Consider the following 14,053-nt stretch of genomic DNA (forward strand, 5'->3'; position numbering starts at 1 on the left):
TTAGCTGGATTCACAGAATTCACAATTTATTAGCTGAATCACAGAATTATTCTGCCAACTTGTATATTACTTTTCTACATCCTACAAGTAATCTTAAAATAATAGTAGTCTTACTTAATTTTCAAACTAGAATTTACAGCTTTTTTTGCATTACACAGCATATAGAAGAGGGAGGGAAGACACCATTTCTGTGCTAATCTCACTTCGAATTGATTATCTTTGTTCTCTTCCCTTTTTCTCAACATCCCATAGTGCTCCGTTTCCCCTCAATACGCCCTATTATTATCCCAGATTCCACAGCTGCATAAGTGCTTAAAACTAGTGAAAATATCCTTTAATTTCTCTCTACAAATTCTGTGTCTGGCCAATGTTACTTTTCATGCCAGCTACAGGAAAGATGATAGTTCTGTGTCATAGACCCAGATAATGGGCTGGTAGTGGTGGAGACCAATGTAACACCAGAGCCTGTAGCAATGAAGGATTGTAGAGCTTAACCTTAAACAACAGAGAGAGTGAAGTTTGATGGATGCTCATTTGATCTTAGTGATGATTTACAGAGAGAAATTGGAATTTTCATATGACATTGCAATTAATAGTATTGCATTGGTACCAGCTGAAAATTCTTGTGGCCTGGGACAACAGAAATGCCGTTCTGTTGTTAGAACAGCTAAAATACATCTTTTAATTATATGAACAAGCAGTATTAAATCACAAATAACAATGCTATGGCAATAAAATCCATCCTGACAAACAATACAGGTAAGCAGAGGGTGCACAGAATTCTTTAAGGGATCTTGATCATAACATTCTTCAGCCCACAGATTTCTGTTTTTATGTGCCTGCAACAGACATTTGCAAGGTGATTTCCTTAATTGTGCTAATAAATTAGTACAAATCGATGTGCAGTAAAAAATAATTTTTCTAGACCTTAAATATCTAACAAAACACTGAAGCCCTAAACAATTTGTGGTTTGTAGTTAATTTCATTGTCACAGACGAAACACGTCAGACTAGTAGTTTTCTCCAGTGTCCCACTTCTGGTTTTGCTGGGAAACATTAACAATTAATCAGTCAACTGCTCTGCTTTTATTTAGACAGGTGGAGTACAGATATTAAACTTCTACAATAAACAGGTGCCTATCTGAATTTGACAGAATTTTTAAAAATGGTGTTCTTTCATGTTTTCTAAACTAATGTGAACACTGTGCGTATCCTTTACTACAAGCCAGGATTACTCACCAGATCTGCCAGTCTCCAAACTTATTTTTTTAAAAGGCCATGTACAAGTCAGTGGAAAACAGCTCATCCCTTTGAAGGTTTGAGATAGGATAATATTTGACTCTTCAGGAAAGAGAAGGATAAAACATCAGGAAGCAGTGGTATATAGAGAGCAGTGATATTTAAAGGCAGCCTTCTATCCAGAATTATTATTCTAGCTAAGACTTTCCCATAGTGCTGCAACTTAGGTTACCGGCACTGACAAAAAGTTAATTTTTAAATAAAATAATCTTCTGGAAGTTAACCAGGTAGAATTGTCTTACAAATTTAACAACACACCTTGCTTCTATTAATATATGCTGTGTGGACTAAACCTGCAGCTTTCAGTTTGACAGAATCTGAATTAGCGATAAAATGCCAATGTCCTGACAAAATATATAAAAAATGCACCTGTGAAAAATTAGGCATTAATTATAAACAGTCTCTAGTGGCTTAAACTACAGGACTGCTCTTTTAGTTCAGTAGCAAAGTGCTCACTTGGGAAACTTGTGATAGAATTTTACAGCAGTTTCTCAGATGAGTTTTCTATTTCAACAGCTAATTGAAAACAATTTGCAGAAGCAGCCACGTTCATTCACATCGTTAACCACTTTATAATAGGGGAAGAGATCTGCTGTGATGGAATCATATAGTCATTTGATTCATTTAGAATATTTTCAATTTGGTATTATTTTGGAGAGGAATAAAATGTATCCACCTCAAACTTATCCTTTTAAACATCAGAAATATTTAAAGTAATATAATTCCAGAGTCCAAACGAGATATTCTGGTGTCCATTTACAGAACATAGCTTCCTCACCATATACTGTGCTAATTGGATTAAAAAAAATATTTAATTTTACTAATTTCTACTGTAACATATTATAATGAAATGTATTGAAGTTAGATTTCTGCAGTGTTTTTTCCCAGATATTTACTGGTTTGGTTGCATTTCTACTCAAGAATTTTACTTTAAAAGTGGTAACACTGAACATAGATGGGTAATGTTGTAAAACCTTGAATAGCACTGTAAATCAGAAGACAGCTAAACTTACTGAACAATATTACAGAAAAAGCAAAAACCTGATGCCTTAGATGTCAGAAATGCATTTTCTGTAAGTAAATTGAATTACACAAAAAGATGTGTGTTGGACAAGAATTGCTTCCATGTGGATCCACTGCCAGGATTGGGACCTCTGCCAGCTCCTTCAGATAGGATCAATTCTCTTGGACATTTTTACAGTTTCCAGAACAATACTTTGAAAGCCATTATGATGGACTGATCAGCTACAGGTACCCTTTGCACTGATCAGTTATGTTTGGGTACAAAGCTCAATATTAATGGAATACAAAATATTTACAGAAACAGTAATAATGTCAGTAATCATTAATATCTGTAGCACTAAACAGGATCTTCATAATTTTGTACTTTTCAGGAGCAGTGGAAAATGTTTTGGAAATTAAATAGACTACAGCTGTGAAAGTGCAATGTACGTGTGTCCAGACCTAAGAACAAATCAAAGATAATGTACAAGTACAAGGGAAACATTTGCATTCCTTTACTTTTTCAGTTATGGTTTGGGTTTTTTTTCTGGGGTGGGTTAGTTGCAAAGGCTCTGATTGACTGAACACAGCCCTCAGAATAGAATAGAATAGGATTCAATTCTTATAAGTTAGCTATTTAGAAATCCTAGTTTGCTAGAATGCAGTCCTGATTTGTTTTATGGGAAAACTGGGAGCTAGAATCGGAGGCAAATGCAAAGAGTGCCTATTTGTTTCTGAGAAAATAAGAATCTGGGGGTTTGACCCATGAGTAGAACAGTTCTATTACAGTTACATAGTTTCAGGAGATATTCAAGGCTGAAAAAACACAGGTTGAAAGAAAAAAAAAAGTATTGAGATGGATAATAATTTCTATTTTAATAGCTTCTGTCTCAGCAATTACAAAATATAAAGTGAAAGCTTGTATAATATTAATAAAAACCTACACTTGACAATATAAGAGAATATGAATATTTATTTTAAAAACAGATCTTGACCTGATTGAAAACTGTTCTAAGCCTAACCACCAGTGGTTAGGCATCTCCTTACCTTAGAGCTTCTGACTGGAATGTTTTCCAGGTGGAGGCACAGGCTGTTTGCCTGTCTGGTTTCCTAACACTGAGTTAAAAAAATTACAGCCCTACATATTCACAGATAGAAATTTATATGCCTGGTACCTGCAAATTTTAGAACCACATGATAACATAAAATCTATTTGTGTTCTTATTAGAGGAGATTTATTGTAGAAACTCTGTTTTCCAAATCAGCACCTCATTTTTCCTCCAAACTTGAATTTTAGAAGATATCAAGAAAACAATATCAAATGCCATAAATTAAGGTCTTGTCTGAAGAGAATTGAGTGAAGCAACTAAATTAAGCAACTAGAAATTAAGGCAGATTCAGAATAACAATAGTTTTGATGACATCAGTCTTGAGTTATGCCTTTCTTTTATGAACTATTCCATATAGATGTGGGACAAAACATCTTCAAAATTTTTTTATAGTGAAAAAACCCACTTATTTAATACTCTTTCTGGCTAACTACTTTTTTCTTTTCATCAGTCCTAAGAAGTCATTCTTCCATATGTAGCATATTGCAACTTAACTCCATTTCCTAACCCAGTAGTTACCATCAATGCTAAGAACACCCTGTACCCGATTTCCATGTTTTTGTGAAAAACAAGATCTTAATTAGACTTCATGCTCACCATTTGAGAAATACATTAATTCTTTCACCATTTTCAGGGAAACCACCTCTCCAATGCAAACAGTATGCTTGTTTTCTGATTACTCTTGTTGAACTTTTTTCTAAGGTTTCTTGAGAAAGTGTATGAGAATTTTAAGGAATACTCTTTGAAATAAGTCTTCTTTTTGACTAGTGGAAGGCTTCGATGCTATCCTGGTGGTATAGCTGTCAGTTAGACACAACCTCAAAATGAGTCTGAAGAACACAATGAGGAAGAAGGGCCTCAGTTAATGAGGAAGAAAGCTTTTAAAATGCCCTTGATGTGCTTTATATCTGCAGTGGTCAAGATACAGAAGAATAAGAGGTGGCTGAATGGAAGCTAGCACACAGCAGATAATGGTCTGTGGCAGAGCCTAACAGAGGTGAGAGAAGATACATGTGAGATGAAAATCAGCTTCTGCAGAAGCAGTCCCAAATTGACTGTTGTGATTTACAGAGCAATAAAGACTGTAGGAACCAGTGACACCCTGCCACTGACCTGATCTTTGTTTCTGGTGGAGCTGAGAACAACTGGCAGCAGAAAAGAAGGTGGGTATTTTATTGTTGATTGGGCAGTGCTCTTGCTTTTATTGCACAAGGTGAACCATGTATTTCAGTTCGTTCCAGCAATTCACAAATAACTTAATTTCATGTTCTTTTTGACCACTATATAATTAATTTTACTTATTCCTAATGCAGCCTACCTCTGTGGTTGCTGCTAATTTATTTCTCTGTCATATGAGTAATTTTGTTAGTCTCAACAGCTGTTCTATAAAGAAAATCTGACTTTGTCATGATCTTCTGCTTCCCACAGCTGGTTTAACATTGGTAGAGCTTGATCAGTAACACAGCCCTAAGTACATTGCAGGCTTTTCTCTGCATATCTACCCAGGAGCAGTGAATGTTTTGGGCTGCTGTTCTATTTTTGTATCCTGCTTATATCAAAATCCCACACTGATTTACAACATTTTTGAAGTGGCCAATAAAATTTTAACTTCAACCATTGCAGATATACCACCAATGTAGAATTAGCTCTTTCAGTGGGAAAAGCTTGCCTTAGGAGCCATAAGTACTTGTCCTTCTTTTTCTTTCTATCACCTTGTAAACGAAGATCTACGTTTTGCTTGCACCATGGATTTCTCTTTTCAAAACCACCAGTGCCAATGAATAATCTAGGAGGCTTTCCACTCCCATGTTCTTGCACTGACCACAAATATTATAATAATCTTCATTCAGTGGTTTAACACCTGAACAAAAGATCTCACTACATGATTCTCAAAGTCTTAAACTGTAATGTTTTGTGCTATTCCATTTCAGATTAGAGTATTTCTCTATACACCTTTAGCAGAGTTTGACCTTTCTCTAAGAATATTAGAAAAATTTGTTTAAAATGGTGAGCAAAGAACCCAGAATACTCTGAGGGGCGTTATAGTCTGCAAGAAAAATATCCCATACAGTAAAATATTAAATCATAAACTTACTTTATGATGATGAACACCAACCAAAACCTAAATAGTCTTTTCAATTTTAGGGTGTAATCAAACTGATCATTTTGTACCAGTATATCTTTGAATAATATGTAGACTTGCTGTATTAAAAAGAAAATGGAGAAAGACTTTTTTCACTGATGTTCATGTATAATAATCTAAAAAGACTGTATTGAGATCTTGAGAATAACACTTGCAGACCTATGACTGCTTTAGGAATTCAATTCCATCTGTATGCTCTACTAAGGTCTCTTTGCTACAGGTACATTGTGTATTTTATGATACTAAAGAGGATAACAATGCAGCATACAACAAGGGCACATTGCTAATAATCCCATTTCCATTAAATATTTAGAATTCTGTCGTATTTCATAATCGGAATGTAGAAGTAACAAATTAGAACAATTCCATGCTGATGAAAATGACTAATTAAGTATTAAAAGCTGTGAGAGGAAGCCATTGCTTGAAAACAAAATCCTCAAAGGGAGAGAAAAGATGCAGTTGCAATAATTTCTAAATGTTTTTTTTCCCCTTGGTTTTTTGTTTTCCTGTTGCAGTATTAGGACAAGAGCAGAAATTCCTGAATGCTGAACTATCTGTAATATTGAAAGAAATAATTTGATTTCTCCCATGTTTTCCTCATCTATAAAACTGAAATATTACTGCTTATATAGTCTCAGGGCAGTTCTCATCAGAAGTGGTAAACCTTAGTACTACCCCTTAGTTTGCAGTGATGCCCCTTAGGTTTTGCATTGAGTCAGACTCTGACACAAAGAATAGCAGCTCTCATGCTATTCCAGTTGAAGCAATGGATACAAGTCTTTGGCTCTGTAGCTGTTACTGCATTGTGAGATTGGAACTGCTAGTGACAAACTGGATAGTACTAACAGTGAGAGCTACAGCCCCAGCAGGCTCCAACAAAGACTGTAGTTGAGCTTCCCTCAGCTCTCAGAGAGTTTTAAAAGGTTTAGCCAGAGATCCTGACAGGCAGTACAGAGCTACAAAGCTATGTCCACTGTTTGGCAGCACCTACCTGGCAGAAGGGGAGCAGGATCTGGAAGACAGGCAGGGATGCCAGTGAACTCTCCTCCATTTAAGCCATCCAGATTTCTGTTTGCTCTGTGCAGTCAGATCTGAGCAAAGCAGACAGGCTAAGGCTGGGCTTCACAAGTGGTGAGTAATACTGGTTATAACTTTGGATGACAAAACATCATCCAGTTTCCTTTTTTGAAGGAAATAGATACAGAAGCACTAGCAATTACATGTTGTAACTGCTTTCTAGGTCATCTTTCTACTAACAGATCAGTTAGGAGTAATCAAATTTGAAGTATAGTATAGTACAGTACAGTACAGTACAGTACAGTAGTTGGGTATTCCAGAAATTTAGAAATATTCTTGCACCTATATTTTAAATCTAATGACAGAAAAATGCATAAGTATTTCCAAAAGACAAGAAAATTTTTATTATCAAATTCCCAATGGATTTTACGCTGTATGAACAAGTTGTGGACAGTTGCAAAATTATTCTATACTTTACTTCTTTTGACTTCAGACTTTAGCCTTCTTCAATCTGGAATACCAATATTTGCAGATTAGTATTTTGCATCTGAACTTTAGCAATAGAACTAAAACCAGTCAAGATCCTTTATATTAAATCAGAAATCATACCCAGTGTTAATTTGATATGGTGCATCACAGATGTCTACAAGTAGTGACTGATTCAATACTATCCATGACAGTTTTCTACCATATGCTTCCTTAGTCTACATACGTAGATGGTGTGGATTTCCTGGAATTTTGATGTACACATTAAGATTTCTATTTAGAGTATTTTTTTTTTACATATTTACTTGTTTTGCTTAATGTCAGAGGAACTATTTTTAAATTTAAGATTATCTGAATTAGGCTCTAAATCTCACACTCTCAACCAAAAAAGCTGATAGACACTCATGGCATGTTAAATAGCTGTGATCCTCAGGGACAATCTAAGACATCCTCTCCTTTTCAATATGTTAATGTCCCACAAGCTTTTTGAGTAGCGTAAGAATTTCAAATACTGACTCTCAGCATTTGATCTATTGGTTGATCTGGTTATGCCTGCGAATGGTATCAGATAGATCAAATATAATGATGGAAGATTTATAAATGCTTGCATAACATAGCAAAAAGACTTTCTAAGAAACAGGGTAAATCTTTGGACCAGCATACGCAAAGCTCTAATAATATGGCCAAGAAACTGCCAATTACTTGTAGTTACTAATCAACTGTATGCTATTAGTTGTAGGTGCTAAAACCAGAACTCTCGCTGGAAAAATCTAGATGTGAAACAACAATGCACTATAGAGCCTATTTTCAAAGTAGGTGTTTCAAAATATCTGCAAGATACGTTGTATCTTCCTTTATCACCTGCTCAATGTGGGAAAGAAATGGAGTGTTTCATGCTGGGATTTATAATCTCTGTGGACCCTACCATGGTATCAAAGATTAAGTCAGCTACCATCTGCTCCATTTTATGCAAAATAGATGTGGCCCTTGAACTTCTGGCAATTTTCCAATTCAATCCTCCATGCAGATTTCTAACACTCCTGCTTTACAGGATATCCTATTATTCAGCTTAGACGGTAAATTTTACTATTCATGGTCAACTATTTGTTGACCATGTGGACTGTGACACAGTGGTGGGGCAGAAAGGTATTTACTCTTGTTTTTTTTAAAAACCTTAGGAGAATGTTCTGAAACAGTGTGTATATATATATACACTTTTCATTATAATGAAACAAATTAATTCTTTACTAGCAAGTTTTCAAGTATTACAGGAGTGCTTAATTACTAGGTTTTACTCTTTTAACCTTTGATAATTATTTTTTTTAAATACACAAATCCTGTTGCACTGCTAACTTAGAATTAAAGAATAAAGCTTTAAAAAGATGATTAACATACAATTCAAGCAAGAAGCCCGATGCAAACATTTTTGCAAACTCAACCATATCGTTGCAGTGAACCAATTTTAATTTTATGAAGAACTTCTAGAATTTGAGTTCTTTTTCAAGATATCATTCAACTTCAATAATGTAAAAGGATAATTTGTCTGAATTGTCAATACCTCTTAAAAATCTTAGTTAGGCATTTTTATTTTTCCATTTATCTTCATGCTGGCATTTTATTACCTGAGGCTGAGTTAATACTTTGTAGTTACTGTTAGAAAGAAACTTGTAATATATATGTCTTCAAAGATTCCAGATGTGGTGGAATGCAGTGACTCTGTTCAGAATATACTGCAAATTAAAATTGTGTTTGTTCCATTTCAAGTACATGAAACATGTTATTGACGTTTGATTACATGTAAAAAATTCACTTGTGCTTGGTTTTGCATTTATTAAAAAATAGTTTATTTTTCCAAAAATCACACCCCGATGCGCCTGTAAATTTATTTTTCTTTTTTTAATGTTGGAGCAGAACATGAAGTATAATTCCAAAAAGCCATAAATTTTTTAAATTATGTTTTTAAATTTTACTACTTATTATCAGAAAAGATAGGAATCAAGAATAGCAAGCATACAAAGGTGAAATTAATTCACCTTTTGAACTCTCAATGTGCACATATTTAGCATTTGATCCTAGTAGTCCTAAACAGTTTATCAAATCCAGGGACCCATTCGTATTCAGATAAAGTCTGTGATAGCAGGGGTTTCTTATCTTCAAAGAAGGAGGGAATTCAGAATCTCAATACAAAGAAAAACCCCATATTCCTGATAAGAACTGTAAATCTTTCCTTTGAAGACTGACACTATGAAGGATTTCTGCTCAGAGAAGCCAGAGCAATATTTTTAAGTAACAGTGTCTGGACTTAGATGTCATACCCTACAAAATGCAAATATTTTGATGAGGGAGTATGCTAGAAGGTGGAACTTACAGGAACTAAAGCGGTTACTATAGCAGACACAACTAGAACAGTAGCAATGCTGGAAGTGGCAGTCTAAACAGAACTCCCATGGTTACGGGCATTTTCAATTTGTTGTCATTTCACTCTCATCATAGAGACCTTTATGTCACAGTGACTACTGATAAAGGAGCCTACAGCACTCCTGCCACAGTGACTCCTGGTTGGAAGGACTGATGGCTTTTCTGAGACATTCATAGTTTAGCTCCTTATGATGGCTTTCAGCATGATGCCAAGATTTTAATTTTGCAGTGCATTAAATAATAAAAAAACAACCAAATAAAAAAGCAAAGTATTAGCTAGACTACAGATAATGCCCCTTTTCCCTATGCATTTTTTTTGCAGAGTGTTTACTTTTCAGACTATTATCCTGACTGACAACAGAAGTTCTAAGACTCAAGTAGGTCCAGGTGCGTATTTACTGTGACGTCTCTCAAATGCTGTTAGATTATTGTCCCATTGTTAAACTTCAAGTCAAGAAGTCTGTAAATGCTATGGGGCATGGAATATGTGTAATTTGTCTGCAGGACAAGTAAGAGACTATGTACTTCCTTTTCTGTATACTTGTTAGATCCTGGAACTGAAACGGATGCAACAGAAAGCATTTGGGAAGATTCCAAGGAGACTCTATACTTTTCCTCTAATGTTATCCTCCTGCTATCTCATTCACTTCCAAATTGTGCAGTTTTGTACTTTAAATTTTTCCTCACCTTCCTTCCAAGAAATGTTTGAGTGCACAGGACAATTTTGAAAATGTTCATCTTCAAAAGTTACTAACTGAACTTACTTTAAAGGGGAATATGGCTGGCAAACACAACAGAGAAGTTATTTTTCCCCTATAATGATTTAGCCTTTGATGCATAGACAGATGGTCATGATCTCCTCCTCCTCCACCCATGGATTTTTCTAAAATGACACCCAAGTTTTTCTTGGCAGCAGTTAGAAAGTCTGGCAAACAGCTCGCTTCAGCTCCAATTATATTGACCACATTAATGCAAAAGATCAGCAAATGAAATGTTCCATATTCATTTGGAAGAGATGAATTAAAATTTGCAATGAAATAAGATAAACGCAAATTAGAAACAAACACCAGCTACTTGTGGCCACCCTTATATCTAAGGATTTACTGTGGCCCATTTTCTTCCACTGAGAATGAAAGCTTCTTGAAGGCATAGGGTGTTAACTCTCTTACAGTACTTCTTAAGGCAGTAGCACTTAATGGAATTAGATTTCTGAGAATGTCTTCATAGGCAGAATAATACCCATTTGCTTTGAGTGTTTTAAGGAATACTAGAGAATAACACTTTCCCTCCATGCTCCAGGGACACCAACTCTTCAGATGAATGTTATCTCTAGATTTATTATCAAAGCTTTTCACACTTGTCTGTGCTTGTCACAAACTCTCCTGGGCATAGGAAAAGCAGCCAGGAATGTGACTAATTCCCTATTCAAGGGCTTCTAGCTGAATATTTTTTTCAAGGCAGTACCTACCATCCAAGGTACGTTTCTTTTACAAGGCAAAAATAAGGAAATCTTACTGGCAATTCTTTTTCCAGCCAGTTACAGACTAACTTCTTGCTGGTACTGTGTGCTGTGGCAACTGCATGTTAGCTCCTCTCTGCTAGTAACTGTTGGGCAGATTAGTACTTCTCTACCAGCAAACCATTGCAAACAGCTTTACCTGTGGCAGCTAAATAATGTTCTCTAGGGAAAAGTATACCTTTAGACAGTTATATTCAAATTATTTATTCACCATCTCTGTGGAAGGGGCAGTAGGTAGAATGCGTTTAACATCTGCTGTATATATATTTATGTAAATGTAAAAAAGTCCCATTAAAAAGCTGTATTTTTTCTACTAAAGTATAAATATCAACAAGTTACATCAGTGAAGATGTCTTGTGGTGAGAATTTATTGTTCTACCCAGACCATCTCTACTTCTGAGTCTGATTCATTGGCATGAATAATATAAAATGAACTGTGCTCAAGGTGTTCACGGTTCTGAGTTATCTAGAAGAAATTCCTAATTCTTAGACACTAAGCTATCAAACCAAAGACTTCTGATGATTCAGCTTGGCAGAAAAATTCTGTGCTTGTATAACTGTTTAGAACAATTGGACCTGGCAACTGTATACTAATTCCTAGCATTTGTATTTATGCACACTACAGCAAAGTTATGAATCAAATCTCTTATTTCAGGTCTCTGAATATTTCAATGAAATGTCCAGCATTGAATCATAGACAACGGGATTTGAAATGATATCTTAAACCTAAAGCATGTCCAGTCCTACTTTTTCATTAATTCTTATCTTTGCCATAAATACCGCACTCTCCTATGCTGTATATATTCATTACCCAGCTGCAGCTCCTCCTCTAAGCTAGCTAACACAGCTGTAGCTGTAGAGTGCAGACCAGATGGCCAGTCAAAACCCTGCTTCCTATTGTCTGCAAAACACAATAACCTTTGCCAATAATCTCTGCTCCTGGGCCCACACCTTGTGTGTTTTAACTAACATGACCATTTTTTCCTCAGTTAAAAACTGGCCCATATCACACATTCAACACCATCATACTTCCTTGAGGACTTTTTCTACTGTTTGATTAGCATCCTCAACTCATTTTTTCCTCCTTTTTTTGTAGTAGAAAAGTTTACTTTTAAGTCCTTTTCACCTGTTTTAGCCATGATGGGCAAAGGAATTCTGCTGTGCATTAACGCCTAAAGATTTGATTATTTCAGCAAAAGAGCAAGAAAGAAAACAAAGCTTTTTTTTTTCTCCACACTTTACACATGTATCTTTCACAGTGACATATTCATAATGAATGATATACCTATTAGGAGCACAGAAATAAGGAGTTACAGATAACACCAGTCTTACAGTATGAAACAGGTTTGGCAGTTACTCTACAGCAGTCAGTGGAAGAGTGGCCATCAACTTGAGTTAGCTGTCAAGACTCATGAGGGGGAATAGTGGCAACAGCAGCTTGTAAAAGAAATGGATAAAAGAGCTTGTTATACTGAAAAGATAAAGAAAGGGGATCATTTTTCTGGTGGTATAGGGAAGGGGGATCTCGGTGTATTAATGCTTCATGTAACTTTATACTGTTAGGGATGGCTAAATAGTTTTTGTTAAGGCTCTAACATTTGAAGTAAGTAATACATACAATTAGTTCCATTGTCATAGGAATAACATTTAAAATTACTGATCAATTATTTGCTTAAAAATTGTTTGGTTTGGGTTTGTTTTTTTTTAGAACTGCTATCCACTGAAAGGAGTTTGAAAAGCATATTTAAAAGTTAAAAAAAAAAATCACAATCTGCTCACGTTTGGAAGCATAACATCAAAATCTCTACTTATCTGCATCTACCTTTTAAAGTGAGCTATTTTGTTTGCAAATTCTTTGTTAAACAAGTACATTTCTCTAAGCCAGTACAGCTGAAGCCTCTCTGTACAAACATGTTTAACTTCATGTGTGCAAGTTTTATTGCTGATAATCTAATCACATTTCATGAGTCCAACCAGTCATAGTATAAACCTGATTTTCATTGCCGCTCTGCTGTACTTGTTCCATTTTCACAAGTATAAACTCAGTCCCCTATTCATTTTAAAGTGCAACTGTTTCTAACCCCTGCGCTCAGCAGTTCTTTCTTTTTATACTCTTCCATTTGAAGGGAAGCCAAACATTTCTGTATGGGTAGCTTTTGAAAGGGGGGAGATATTCCAACACATCTGAATGACACTTAATCTCTAACATTTAGGGAGAGAAAACAGAGTCTAAGGAAACTGAATTTTAAACTGTGCTTATTTGGAATGTACAAAGAATGTTTTCAACCAGAATACTTGTGATCTTTCTCATTCTTTAAAATTACCCTTTTGTAAACCAGTAATGCCTACAAATGCTGTGCAGCAAGCAGCAGATAGTGCTTGTCTTCAGAACATTTGAAATAGTAAATACACCCTGCTAATTCCAAAGAGAAGCTTCGCAGCAACATCTCTCTCCTGTGAAACTCGTGCAGCTTTATAGACTAGCTTGAGTTAAGCACACCTGCCTATTCAAGACCAGAGGGGAAGACATGCCAGTGGGGAGAGAGATGCTGGCAGACAGTTCTGCCAGTGGCAAGGCAGGTAGCTCAGTCACCTCTGCTGCTTGCTGTGCAGAACAGGGAGGGAGAGATGTGGTCTCTCATTTAGGTCATTTCCAGGATGGTAACATGTACTCAGCCCAACTCTTTTAGATTCCTCCTCAAACACACCCAAGTCAGGATAGACATGAAACGCTATGTGATTTGTTTAATTTTAGGGATCTCATTTTCACCATTAGGCTGTGAATCTCTAAGAGCTTCATACTCTCAGTGGTCATGAGGCCTTGCCCTGTTGAATCAATTAGTTATCCAACCTCAAACTAAAAGGCATAAATCATATGATGGCTGTATTAAAGGAGGTGGTCTAATTATGGCATCACAGAATAGTTGAGGTTGGAAGACACCTAAATTGTATATAGTCCAACGCCCCTGCTCAAATAGGGTCAGCTAGAGCAGTTTGCCCAGGGCCATGTCTCCAAGACTAGAGACTCCACAGTCACTCTCAACAACCTATTCCAGCATT

General features: G+C 35.8%; 1 long non-coding RNA gene across 2 annotated transcripts in view; it reads left to right on the top strand.

Annotated features, from left to right (window-relative positions):
* Positions 1-14,053, top strand: part of LOC141928890 (uncharacterized) — a 30,799-nt gene that overhangs the window by 8,728 nt on the left and 8,018 nt on the right. The window contains exons 2-3 of one of the 2 annotated variants that reach the window (XR_012624896.1): positions 2,694-2,747; positions 4,325-4,573. This is a non-coding gene — a long non-coding RNA (uncharacterized LOC141928890). The remainder of the gene's footprint in view (positions 1-2,693; positions 2,748-4,324; positions 4,574-14,053) is intronic. The other variant, XR_012624897.1, reaches the window with a different exon arrangement.

Source organism: Strix aluco, chromosome 12 (assembly GCF_031877795.1).
Source record: "Strix aluco isolate bStrAlu1 chromosome 12, bStrAlu1.hap1, whole genome shotgun sequence".
Classification (NCBI taxonomy): Eukaryota; Metazoa; Chordata; class Aves; order Strigiformes; family Strigidae; genus Strix; species Strix aluco.